Here is a 12,513-nt window from a genome sequence, read left to right as displayed (position 1 = left end):
TCTTTCTTTCTTCCTCTCCCTTCCTCTCTCTCTCTGAAAGGAAATAGAAAACCTTTTTTAAAAACCTATTATACTGTCTGGTCGGCACAGCTCAGTGGTTGAGCGTTGACCTATGAACCAGGAGGTCACAGTTTGATTCCCTATCATGGCATACGTCCAGGTTGTGGGCTAGCTCCCCAGTGGGGAGCATGCATGAGGCAGCTAGTCAACGATTCTCTTTCATCATTGATATTTCTATCTCTGTTTCCCTCTCCTGCCTGTCTAAAAATCAATAAAAATATATGTAAAAAACCTTTTATACTTCAATAAGTTTAAAGATTATGTAAGCATTTACTGTTCAGAAGCAAAATTATTACTATTTTTCCCCTCAACAACTAGAACATAATAGAATATTTTTTATTTTTTATTTATTTAACAAATATTTAGAAGAGTATAAAATTTTTTTTTATTTTTAATAAATATATTTTTATTGATTTCAGAGAAGAAGGGAGAGGGAGAGATAGAAACATCAATGACGAGAGTATCATTGATCGGCTGCCTCCTGCATGCCCCCCCACCAAAGATCGAGCCTAGAAGGGAGAGGGAGAGATAGAAACATCAATGACGAGAGTATCATTGATCGGCTGCCTCCTGCATGCCCCCCCACCAAAGATCGAGCCTGCAACCCGGGCATGTGCTCTGACTGGGAATCGAACTGTGGCCTTCTGGTTGTATAGGTCGTTGCTCAACCACTGAGCCAAGCCAGTTTTAAATTTAAATAAATAAATATATCCTGGAGGTGAAGTTCTGAGATTCACCAGTTTACATGGGAGTGAATGAAATTACCCAGGAAGAGGGGATGAAATGAGACTTCCCAGCTGGAGCTCCTTGCTGGATCTGGGCTGTGGGTCAGAGGACGGTGTGTCCTCTACCTGTACTGGAGCATTTCATTATTTGTTAGACTTTTTCCTACTATGAGGTTACTTTGGGCAGGAAGCTGTTGTCAGTTAGAAAGAGTCAGAAAAAAGAATAAAAATAATGTTCTCTAAAAAGGACAGTACTTGCAAATTACACTTAACGGAGTTATTTTAAGCCAGCAAAAGCTGGGTTTGGTGGTGGCAGCCACATCTACCCCAATGAGCATGTCATTGGAGAGAACCAGGTATTTTGGGAGCCACAAGCAGACTGTACAATTAAGGTTTAGGTAAAAGGATTGGGTAATCCTGCAATAGTCACTGTTACATAACACGCCAGTTGCTGCCCAGGGAGACAAGCAGTAACCGAATATCATAGCGGGGATCGTTAGCTTTGCTGCAACCAAGGGTCACTTGCTATTTCCATTATAAACCTTATTTTGTAGTTGGTTTATTCCACATCAAGCTGAAATCTGGCATTGAAATGAAAAGCCTAGAAACGCTTAATTTTTTTTTTTTTCAATAAGAGAATTTTGAGCTAGAAAGAACCAGAGGGATCATCTAGTCTAACTTCTGTCTTACAGGTGAGAAGAGAAGCACATGGGGCAGTGGAAAGGTCATGATGTCATACACTCACTAGAAGGCAGAACCAGACACAGGTTTTTCTGCTTTTCTGAATAAAACAAACCAAAACAAAAACTAACTAACCTATACTAACCTTTTTATTTTAATTTCTTGTTAATGTAAGGAAGCCTTATATTCACCAGAGATCCCTCTTGATGAGTTGAAATGACTTGTTCTGAGAAACACAGCTTGTTAAGTGACAAGACAGGAAAGAACTTAAATCTGTTTTGTGACTATTTCACATTTTTAAAAATTTTTACTTATTTATTTTTTAAAAAAATTATGGGGTTGACACTGGCCAACAGGGTCATACAGGTCTCAAGTGTAAATTACCATGACATTTTTATATTTCTTTTCTTTCAGTCATATCAATTGTCTATTCACTTGATTCATTTCATAGCCCTAAAGAACAAATTGCTAAACCATTGATCAATGGGGCACTATTTTACTACATTCCCATGGTCATAAAATTAATCATAAATTGAATTGGAAAAAAAAAAAATAAGGTTATAAAGCCAGGATCGTGTTTCAATAAAACCACAACTGGCTGAAAAGTCAGTTCAATCAGTTAACTGAACAATCATTTTTATCTCCATAATATCAAAAGAAAATTGTTGTGGTGGATTGTTTTCATTTGATAAATTCCAATGATTATTTTGTCAATGTTAAAGTCAGAATTTTTTGCGTAAATGGAGTAGATGACATTTTCTTTAACTATGTATTATATCCAGTTGGCTGGAGCTAGACATCATGTGTATATACATTTGACTCCTTGCAGAGCTGGCTTCCCTGAAACCCAACCCAGAAGATCTTTCCTACATCATTACACCCTATCTTTATAAGTGACCTACTATGGCAATGGAGTGGGACTTTTTATAGTTCATGCTGTAAAAATCAGCATTTAAAAGTCAAAACCTAGCTGAAACCAGTTTGGCTCAGTGGATAGAGCGTCGGCCTGTGGACTGAAAGGTCCCGGGTTCAATTCGGGTCAAGGGCATGAACCTTGGTTGTGGGCACATCCCCAGTAGGGGGTGTGCAAGAGGAAGCTGATCTATTATTCTCTCTCATCGATATTTCTAACCCTCTATCCCTCTCTGTAAAAAATCAATAAAATATATTTTTAAAAATAAATAAAATAAAAGTCAAAACCTAATTCATACCTAGCAGTTAGTACTCCCTCTCCTCTCTACCTTTGCTTCTTTGTTTACATCTAAGACAACAAAAACTTTTCTGAACATGTCTTTGTCTTCTGATAGATGTTAAGTTCCTCTGAGTACAGGGTCCATACAATGTTTTTCCTATTTACATCCCTCTTTTCATATACCATAATCTGTACTGAACTATTATGCTTTTCATCTGGCATATATCCGATCAAAATTCATATTAGTTATTTTGCTATTTACTTGGAGATACACCTGTGCAGAATCAAGGATTACTGAATTAACTGTCATGATCTTCTGTAGAAGAATAGGATGATATATTTCATTAAGCCCAGTGTAAGAGTGAAGAAAGAGAAAAATGCTGAGAAATTTAGACTTTGACTTCTGTTTATAGGAAGTCAAAAATAAACAGGAAAATTAAAATTAGAGACCCAGAGTATAATTTGATAAACTTAACCCAACCAAGAAACTTAGTCTCTGTTTCATGTACATTTCTCAGTAATTTTGTGCTAATTCATCTTTATTTACCAAATTAAGATGTTGCATTATGATTATTTTGTTTATACCTTCTGTGTGTGGTCATTATTATTCTCTAAGTTCATGACATCGACACCCTGAAATTCCAATAAACTAGGAAAACCATACTGAGGAAGTGGGTGGTAATTGGCAAAAGGAAAGCATAATATGGAGAGAATTAGCTGAAAGCTGTTGTAATAATTTGGCTCAGTTAGAGTATTCACTTATTTGACATTTCTTGTCCAATGTATTATAACATTATTGGAGATGACTTCATAGGTCAAGAGTCAGTAAAAAACCTCATATTTTTATTTAGCATGAAGAAATCCAAATTTGCCAGGAAGTCAATATTTATCAGGGTCACTTCATTTAATATTTTTATTTTCTCCATAACCTAATCCCCACTTTGGGGGTTGACAACTTTAGTCAGTGGTTTGGTTATTCTCATTTTGTCAGAAATGGGTTTTGCCACCAACCTAACTTCTTGTTGCTTGGAGTCAGATTAGGCTAATGGTTCTCTTTCTTTCTTTCTTCCTTTCTTCCTTTCTTTCTTCCTTTCTTCCTTTCTTTCTTTCCTTCCTTCCTTCCTTCCTTCCTTCCTTCCTTCCTTCCTTCCTTCCTTCCTTCTTTCTTCCTTCCTTTCTTCCTTCCTTCCTTCCTTCCTTCCTTCCTTCCTTCCTTCCTTCCTTCCTTCCTTCCTTTCTTTCTTTCTTTCTTTCTTTCTTTCTTTCTTTCTTTCTTTCTTTCTTTCTTTCTTCTTTCTTTCTTTCTTTTTCTTTTTTTTTTCTCACTGAATAGCATGTCTCTGTGGTTTGCAAACATGGATATTAGTGGACTTCTTGCCATTACTGTCAGGTTTCAGTGATGTTTGGAGTCCTATTTTGGGAGTTTTGGGCGCTCCAGTTGAGCATTTATATCTTGTAGGAAGCACAAGTCTTAATAAGAAATCCATGTGCAGACTGAAATTACATAACAACAAAAACTTAGATCCATATATGGAGCTTGACCATGCAAATGAAATTCTCTGTGCTATTTAGTTTCAAAGCCAGTAAAAAGGAAAGTTGATTTGAGATGAAATGGAAACTATGCAGAATCCTTAGTGTAAGTCTGAAGTTAAGTCAGCCCTTAAAGTTGGGTAAAACAACCCATCTTCCTAAATGACCATTATTTGTCTCTTGTGTATACATACAGGAAGCATTGCTTTTCTATAATCACAGCAGTAGCAGAACATGCATGAAATTCCATGTTACCCAGATTTCCAGTTTCTATGAAATTGCATCTTGTAATTTTTAGGAATCTATGTGATTTCCACAATGATGAGAAATAAAATGTGTCTTTCAAAAGAAAAAAAATTTAGTCATATTCTACAACAGTCAATCAGATACACATAAATGAATAGGCTCACATGTTTATGTATTAGGTAAATATATTATCCCAATTTTCTGTCCAAATATTTAGAATTGTCCCATTCCCTTACCTATTATAATGCTACCTTAGTTGTGTGTACTAGTTTACCAGTAGTATCCAAAACAGTTCCACATCCATCCTCTACTTGTTTTATTATATCTCTTTGTGTGTTTTCCTTTGCTTCTCATTCTGGAAGATTTTCCTTGAGGTGACTAGGTCTTCAACCAGAACTATTCTTTTATTCATCTTCTTTATGAATAATTTTATTTCCACAACAATTAGGGTTTTAAAATATTTTATTTCTATAAGCATAGTTTTAAATTCCAAGAAACCTTCTGGTTCCCTGGCTTTTCTTTTTTTACAATAGCAATTTTTTTTTATTGATGTAATATTTTTTTGGAAATTTGTTGAGGATGATTATTTTAAATTTTTCTTTCATGAGAATGTTTTCTTCCCTAACTATTGATTTTTCCATTCTTTATGCTTGTTGGTTTTTCCCCCAAAATAGATGATTTGTAGTAGTTTCTGTATGAATGGAAGAAAGTAGGGAAGAAGCAAGAAGATAAGGAAATGGCTTGTTGAATTCTCCCTTGACTAGGGTTAGTCTTCCCAGAATCTACATTGTGGTATTTAATACCACAGTATGGGGTAGAAAGAACTCTGTGACTCATACTTACTGGTGTGGTCTAGAGTAAAGTTTAATTTTACCTCCTAAATCTTATTCAGCAATTCTAATTCTCGAAATTTACACTAAGGGAATAATCAAGATTATATGCACAAAGGACTAGGTACAAGAGTATTCATCACACTCCACAATGCAAAAATAAATTATGCAATGTAATATTTTGGTTTCTGGTTTTAAAAAGGCACTTTAAATTTTTTTGCCTGTGGGGGTTGTTTGTTGAACTCTTAGATCAGATTATAGAAAGTTCTTTTTATTCCTAGTTTACTAAAAGTTTTTAGTATCATAAATACTTATTGAATTTCAGCAATTTTTCTCTGATATAATTATATAAGGTTTCCTTTTCCTTATTAATATAGTAAATTGCATTTATAGATTTTTTTTTAGGTATTTAACAATGTTGAATTTCTTGATCATAATAGGATCATGGATTAAGATTCCCAAAGTATTTTTTAATAAAATATTGCTTAGACTATTAGCATATATGCTCATGACCTCCAAATTTTCCTTCTCAAATTTGCTTGTTGATGAAATAAGCAGAATAATGCCTCAACCCCAAAATATGTCCATGTCCTACTATTTGTTACTTGTGAACATTCTACCTTACTTGGGAAAAGAAACTTTGTCTATGTGATTAACATTAAGAAGATTTAGATGGGAAGGTTATCCTGAATTTTCCAAGTGGACCCAGTCTAATCATATCAAGAGAACGTTTAAAAGCGGAGACATTTCCTAGCTCTGGATACCAGAGGGATGTAAAAAGAGGAAGCTGAAGATGGAGGGAGGGGGCTAATTGGACAGCCTCTAAAAATCAATTCTTTCTTAAACCCAGAAAGGAACAAAGCTCTGCCCACATCTTATTTCCTACCCTGGTGAAGTCTGTGTCAGACTTCTGACCTCTAGAGCTATAAGATAACAAATATGTGTTGTTTGAAGCAACAAAGTTATGGTAATTTGTCATAGCAGTAATAGAAAATTAATATATCTGATTTTGTTATTAAGATCATACTTGGCTTAGAAAATGAAACGGATTCTTTTCCCTTTATTTCCATTTTATAGATGAAAAAGTTTAATAAAACATTTTCAAATATCTCAGCAGGCTATAAAGTTTTTTGTTTTTTTTTAAATGGGTTCAATTTTAGATTGTTATAAGGGGAAAGAAAAGTATTCTTAGACCCTCTTAGGATCTCTGGATGAATCTGAAAGTCAAACTGAGGTTAAAAGACAGGTTAACTGGAGAAAAGCAAACAAATTTATTTAACATAATATTTACATGACACAAGAGCCTTAAAAGGATTAAAGATTGGAAGAAACAGTTAAACCTGAGTGTCTCTCTGCTAGGTCTGGTGAGGAATAGACAGTCATGTAAAATATGACAGGTCAAGGAATAGGTAAGTGTAGTAAACTGGGAAAAATTTAGCAAGTCCTGTTAGTTAGGATTCTCCTTGATGCTCCTTTGTCCTTGGAGATAAAAAATGTTCTTTTCCTCCAGGTATAAGGAGGGCACCAATGATATGAGGGTTTTATATCTTGTTTCAGGGGAGAAGTTCAAGGGCAAGGATCTTCCTTCTTTTGCTGTTTTCTCAATCTCCTTTAGCTTAAAGTATTCAATATGCAAGATGCCAGATTTTGGAGTCTTGAACCCATTATTTTTAATGTTATAAAATTAATCTCATTATTATAAGATTATTTTTTTGTTGTATTATCTTGTTTCCAGGAAATTCAAATATAAAAGTTCATAGTATTGTGATGTTATCTTTTAAATCTCTGCTCTATCTTTAGTTATATTCTCTTTTCCATTGCTAATACTATTTCTCTGGCTCTATCTCCTGTCATTAAAAATTATATTTTTATTAATTTCAGAGACGAAGGGAGATAGAGAGAGGGATAGAAACATCAAAGACAGAAAATCATTGATCTGTTGCCTCCTGCATGCTCCACACTGGGGATTGAGCCAGCAACCCAGGCGCATTCCCTGATTGGGAATCAAACAACCATAACCTCCTGGTTCATAGGTTGAAGCCCAACCACTGAGTCATGCCAGTGAGGCTCCTTTTTATTTACTTAATTTTTTAAACAATTCACCAGTAATTTGACTATTTTGTATAATACATAATGTTTTTTCAATTTCTTTACTTTTATGCAACCTTGGTCTTCCTTTGGGAGTAGTTTTCTTTTTGTTGAAGAACATGCCTTAGAAGTTAGTTTACTGAAACCTGACACCTTTGAGCTCAGTTTGGTTGACAAGTTTTAGTCATTGGGATCTCTATGTGAGGCAGCCTCTGCCCTGAGTAAACCCTTTGGGGTTTCAGACTCATGGCCTTTGGCATGGTTTCCAGATACAACTTTTAGAAAACCAGCTGATACCTTGCTACTGGACCTTTGGAAAAGCTAAACCTCTGACCCATGGAAGCCTTGTGACTCTCTGGCCTGATATTCCTTCTTTTGGAGTGGATCAACTGGGACTCAATGATGAACAACGTGGTAAAGCCCCAATAAGTCTCATTTATCAGGTGAAAATGACACATTCAAGAGTACAGTCATACTAACCCCAGCAGTACCTCACTTGACCTGAAAAACAGCAGCTGTCCTCTAAGGGAAGTCTGCTCTCCCACTCTGTTTCCTGAAGTAACGCCATTGGTTCACTGGGGGCCCATAACTCACAGAGGTTCTCATAAATGCGGTCCGGTTCACTGATGGGGAACATCTATATATAATATAAGTAGATAAACTTCTAGTAATTTAGAGTACAAGTATATTGATACATGTGCATAAAGTCATAATTACTAGTATAATGATTTTTTTTTTTTTTTGGAAAGCAAATAACAAGGAAGTACAGTACTAAAAATCTCTCATTTAGGGACTGGACAGAGAAATTAGTTGTTCCACACAAACCATAGAAAATTATCCCAAAACATGACAAATAAATATAATGTTAACCATTTTTGTTGTATAAAAGCATGTTATACAACATGTTATCTTTTCCATGTAATGACCAGCTGCATATAACCTAACAGGTAACAGTGTGCTTGCTCAGCAAAGACCACTCTAAGGTAAGACCTTTAGTCTCCTCCCACAAATCCCCAACTCCCCAATCCCACAAAAATATCATACAAATGCTGTATTCAAGATTTATTATTATGTGAAATCAAGGAGCTGAACATGTAAAATTTACCATTTTCATGTAAAAATGGCATATATAAAGATCTTTGCATGGGCTACCTGTGAAAGAAAACCAGAAGCAATGGTAATAGGGTTACCTCAGAAGAGTTCAGGGGAACTGAAAGACTTCAGTGAAATAAACTTTATTTTCATTGCTGTATATACAGAATCATGTTTAGATTAAGAAGTATTTTCTTTGGGTGGTGAAAATCCAAAGGACTATTTATTTATTACTCTCTGTTACTCTTTTTGTATTATTTCTACAAGAAGTTTAATTTATTCCAAAGATGGAAAATTAAAAATATATATTTTAAAAGCACTATTCAGCAAAAATACAGGAGCAGAAAGGATATAACTGTATTTTTGGCAACATAAATTATAATCTCTGTTGCTAAAACAAAAAATACAATCCTGAATATAAACCTGGATGTTGACACTAGAATAGGGAAAAGGTGAAAATGATACCAAACTGGAAAGGCAAATGATTAGCAGAGAAAAGAAATCTAGATGCAAAATTGCCTATCAGAAAATGTCTCATAGACCAACCCAATAATGTCTTGTTTTTGTCATTTATTTTGATGTCCTCTTAGATACTAGGATATGACCCAAGAAACAAACAGTATTGTAACAAGGAATTCTCAGTTCCATTCATTAGGTTTCAATAGAGATCTCTCTGGGGCTTTTGGCAGGGAGTCTTTTATTCCCACAGCACTTTGAAGGATTTCAGATGGAGAACGCTGCCTTTGCACGTCTTCCAGACAGTGGAGAATGTGTTTGGGAGTAGCAGCTTGAAGTTCATCTTCTGGGGCCTGTGAAAATATCTTCTGCCTTTGTACACTGGTGAACTAAAAGAAAGAAAATACCTTCACTCATTGAATTGGTACATGCTACCAGTACTTTTCTCATATTAATAGTAACCTAAACAAGCTGGATTACAAAACCCCAAAGATATAAGGTAGGTCCTTCATCTTTTAGAAAACAGCACCTCTAAAACAATTATTTTATTTCATCCTTGGCTTGTTTCCAATGGCAACAGAAAGAATGCACTGGGGTGTCATAATAATCCTCCATTAAATCCCTAGTGTTTAAATTTTAATGCTATAATTCAAGAGCTGACAAAAGCCCATTGAGTGCGTCTATGGGGTGGAAAACAGGCGGGCCCATTTTCTCAGGGGGGATGCTATAGCAACATGGAATGAATTTGGGGTCAGGGAACAAGCAGTCTCCATGCTTTGTTTGTATTTCCTGGCTAAAAATGGAACCCAACATTATAAATTTTATCCAACTAAGTAGTTATTTTGAGCCGCAGGAAGATAATTTCCTTTGTGCCCCTGTTTACATTGAAAATAGAGAGAAGGTAACCGAACCAGAACTGGAAGAAAGACATGCCAACTAATATGTTATGAAACGACTCTCGAAGTGACCACTTTAAAAACCCTATCATCATTTGTCTATGACTTAGCACTTGGAAACATAACACCTTTCATTTTCATATATTGTGAGACACATAAATAAAGTCTATAATTAAATACACCTATTGGATAACCACCCCAACTGTAGTATTTTACTTATTGGACACTGACTCTTCTATGCTTAATACCCAACCCTTCTACCCTGGACAAATGATGCTGTAGGACAAGGAGAAGCATTACAAATCTCAAAATGCCTCTTAAAAAGAAGGAGACAAAGAAGTCTGATCATGATCCTTGAATGTGACCCCCTTACAGTTATGCAAGACATGGCAAAGTAGGATGTTGTTGATTACATCTAGTTCTTTACAATGGTACTTTTGTTTTAGTGGGAGGATTATTTTTCTACAGAATAAACAAATACACCTGAATCACAATTGCTCATTGTGCAGCAAAAGGCAAAAACAAACAAAAAACCCTACCTAATCCCCAGAAGTTTGTGCTGCCAACTTTCTTTCCATAGGCATCTGTGTTTTCACTTTGGGTTTTAGTGTTAAACTTTGGCATAATTGAATCAGTGTCCAATAAGTAAAATACTACATTGGGGTAGTTATCCAGTAAGGTGTATTTCATTATAGACTTTATTTACATGACTCACAATAAACAAAAACGAAAAATGTTAGGTTTCCAAGTCATAGGTAAATGCATCTATAAACCATGGAGCTCAATAAACTCAACATCATTCCTCTTCCAGGCCTCACTGTCCCAACTCAACAATTAAAAATTCTTGCCCCTCCCAACTTCTAGTACTCATCTCTTCTAATTCATATTAAATAGAATTACAATATTGGTCCTCTTCCTAAAATAATAACAAAATGTCTTCCTTATTCAAACATCTTTTGATGCATGTAGAATCAAATTCATACTCCTACAGTTTAGCTCTGCTATTATAAGTAAGCCAAACTGTCTTAACTTGCTGTTTTATTAATATATTTTGCTTATACTTTCCTCATAGTAAATGTCTTTAATGGACCCTGCCTAGACATTTCCCCATCCTTACTCTGTTCATACTTCAAACTCAGTTTAAATGTCACTTTTTTCCAGAAAGCCTTTCAGAATTACTCCATCTAGAAAATATTTCTTTTTTATTCCTTCTTCTTTTTTTAAAAAAAAATATATTTTATTGATTTTTAACAGAGAGAAAGGGAGAGAGATAGAGAGCTAGAAACGTTGATGAGAGAGAAACATTGACAAGCTGCCTCTTGCACACCCCTACCGGGGATGCACCCGCAACCAATGTACATGCCATCGACCGGAATCGAACCTGGGACCTTTCAGTCCACAGACTGACGCTCTACCACTGAGCCAAACCGGCTTCGGCTTCTTTTTTAAATTCTTAAGCTCAACATGTAGAGTTGTCATTTGGAACTTCATTTCTTTTAATAAGCTATTTTTCCCAAAGACAGGGACTATATATTTAATTATTTTCCTTTCACTAATTTCACGTTAAGAAAGAAATGTGTGTTGTTGTGTGTGTATATATATATATATATATATATATATATATATATATATTTATTTTATTTTATTGATATTTTACAGAGAGGAAGGGAGAGAGATAGAAAGCTGGAAACGTCAATGAGAGAGAAACATCTACCAGCTGCCTCCTGCACACTCCCTACCGGGGATGTACCTGCAACCAATGTACATGCCCTTGGCTGGAATCAAACCTGGGACCTTTCAGTCCACAGACCGACGCTCTACCACTGAGCCAAACTGGTTTCAGCAAGAAATGTGTTTTTTTTTAAAGAAAATATTCTCTAAGTTGCATTGCTTACCTGATTTGCCTACTAGACACACCAAGTATGATATTACCTACAAAAGGAAGCTATGGAACTTAAAACCTTAATAAGTAATATATTATGATAAAGTGCAAGTACCTTAAATGCAAGAATGGCTTAGCATAAACAGAAAAATAAAGGAAAGATTAGGTTATTCTGCATGAATAAACTCCAATATCTGTTACCCATCCAGACTAAACACTGGCAACGAGATTCTGCTCATCATAGTCACCAAGGGATCCAGGCTATTATAAACTCCTTCTCTACACATGTTTACACAATCACTGAGTCAGGAAAAGTGAACCTGGTGAACTATACTACACTGTCCAGAAGTGATATACAACATAAGTCTGCTCATACAACATAAGTCACAGCAAGCCACATGGCCAACCTGAGTTCCAGGGAACAGAGAAATGTGACCTTACATGCATTCAGAAATAGAGATACTTTGAAATGTTTGGAGAATAGCACTAGTGACTATGGTCCTGTATTTTCCCATGAGTTGGAGAAAAACAAAAGCAATACATTTTAAAATTTATTTAAAATTAGCAAAATACTTGAAATCTAGAAGCTCCCTAAAGTTTACTGACTGATAGTATTTTCCAATAACCTTAGCAAATGGCTTTCCTCTGATGAAATTTTAGATATTTTCCTTTAAGATTAGATTAAAGACAAAATATAGTTATTATTATTTCTAGTAATAACTACAAACTGCTAGTTCTGGCAAACACAATAAGACATTCAAAAAGAAAATGAGGTTTAAGGTTTGGGAGAGAAGAGAAAAAAAATACTTCCATTTCTAAAGGTATGATATCAATT

General features: G+C 35.2%; 1 long non-coding RNA gene across 1 annotated transcript; it reads right to left on the bottom strand.

The window, feature by feature from the left end:
- Positions 1 to 8,994: 8,994 nt before the first annotated feature.
- LOC118705736 lies at positions 8,995 to 11,735 on the bottom strand. The gene is made up of 2 exons (XR_004983789.2): positions 11,692 to 11,735; positions 8,995 to 9,289 (listed from the first exon to the last, which is right to left on the bottom strand). It is a non-coding gene; the product is annotated as an uncharacterized LOC118705736 (long non-coding RNA).
- Between the last annotated feature and the right edge of the window lie 778 nt (positions 11,736 to 12,513).

The sequence above is a fragment of the Pipistrellus kuhlii genome, unplaced genomic scaffold (genome assembly GCF_014108245.1).
Source record: "Pipistrellus kuhlii isolate mPipKuh1 unplaced genomic scaffold, mPipKuh1.p scaffold_m20_p_5, whole genome shotgun sequence".
Lineage (NCBI taxonomy): Eukaryota > Metazoa > Chordata > Mammalia > Chiroptera > Vespertilionidae > Pipistrellus > Pipistrellus kuhlii.
The sequence above is the reverse complement of the archived record's forward strand: the minus strand, read 5'-3'. Positions and strand labels throughout refer to the sequence as shown.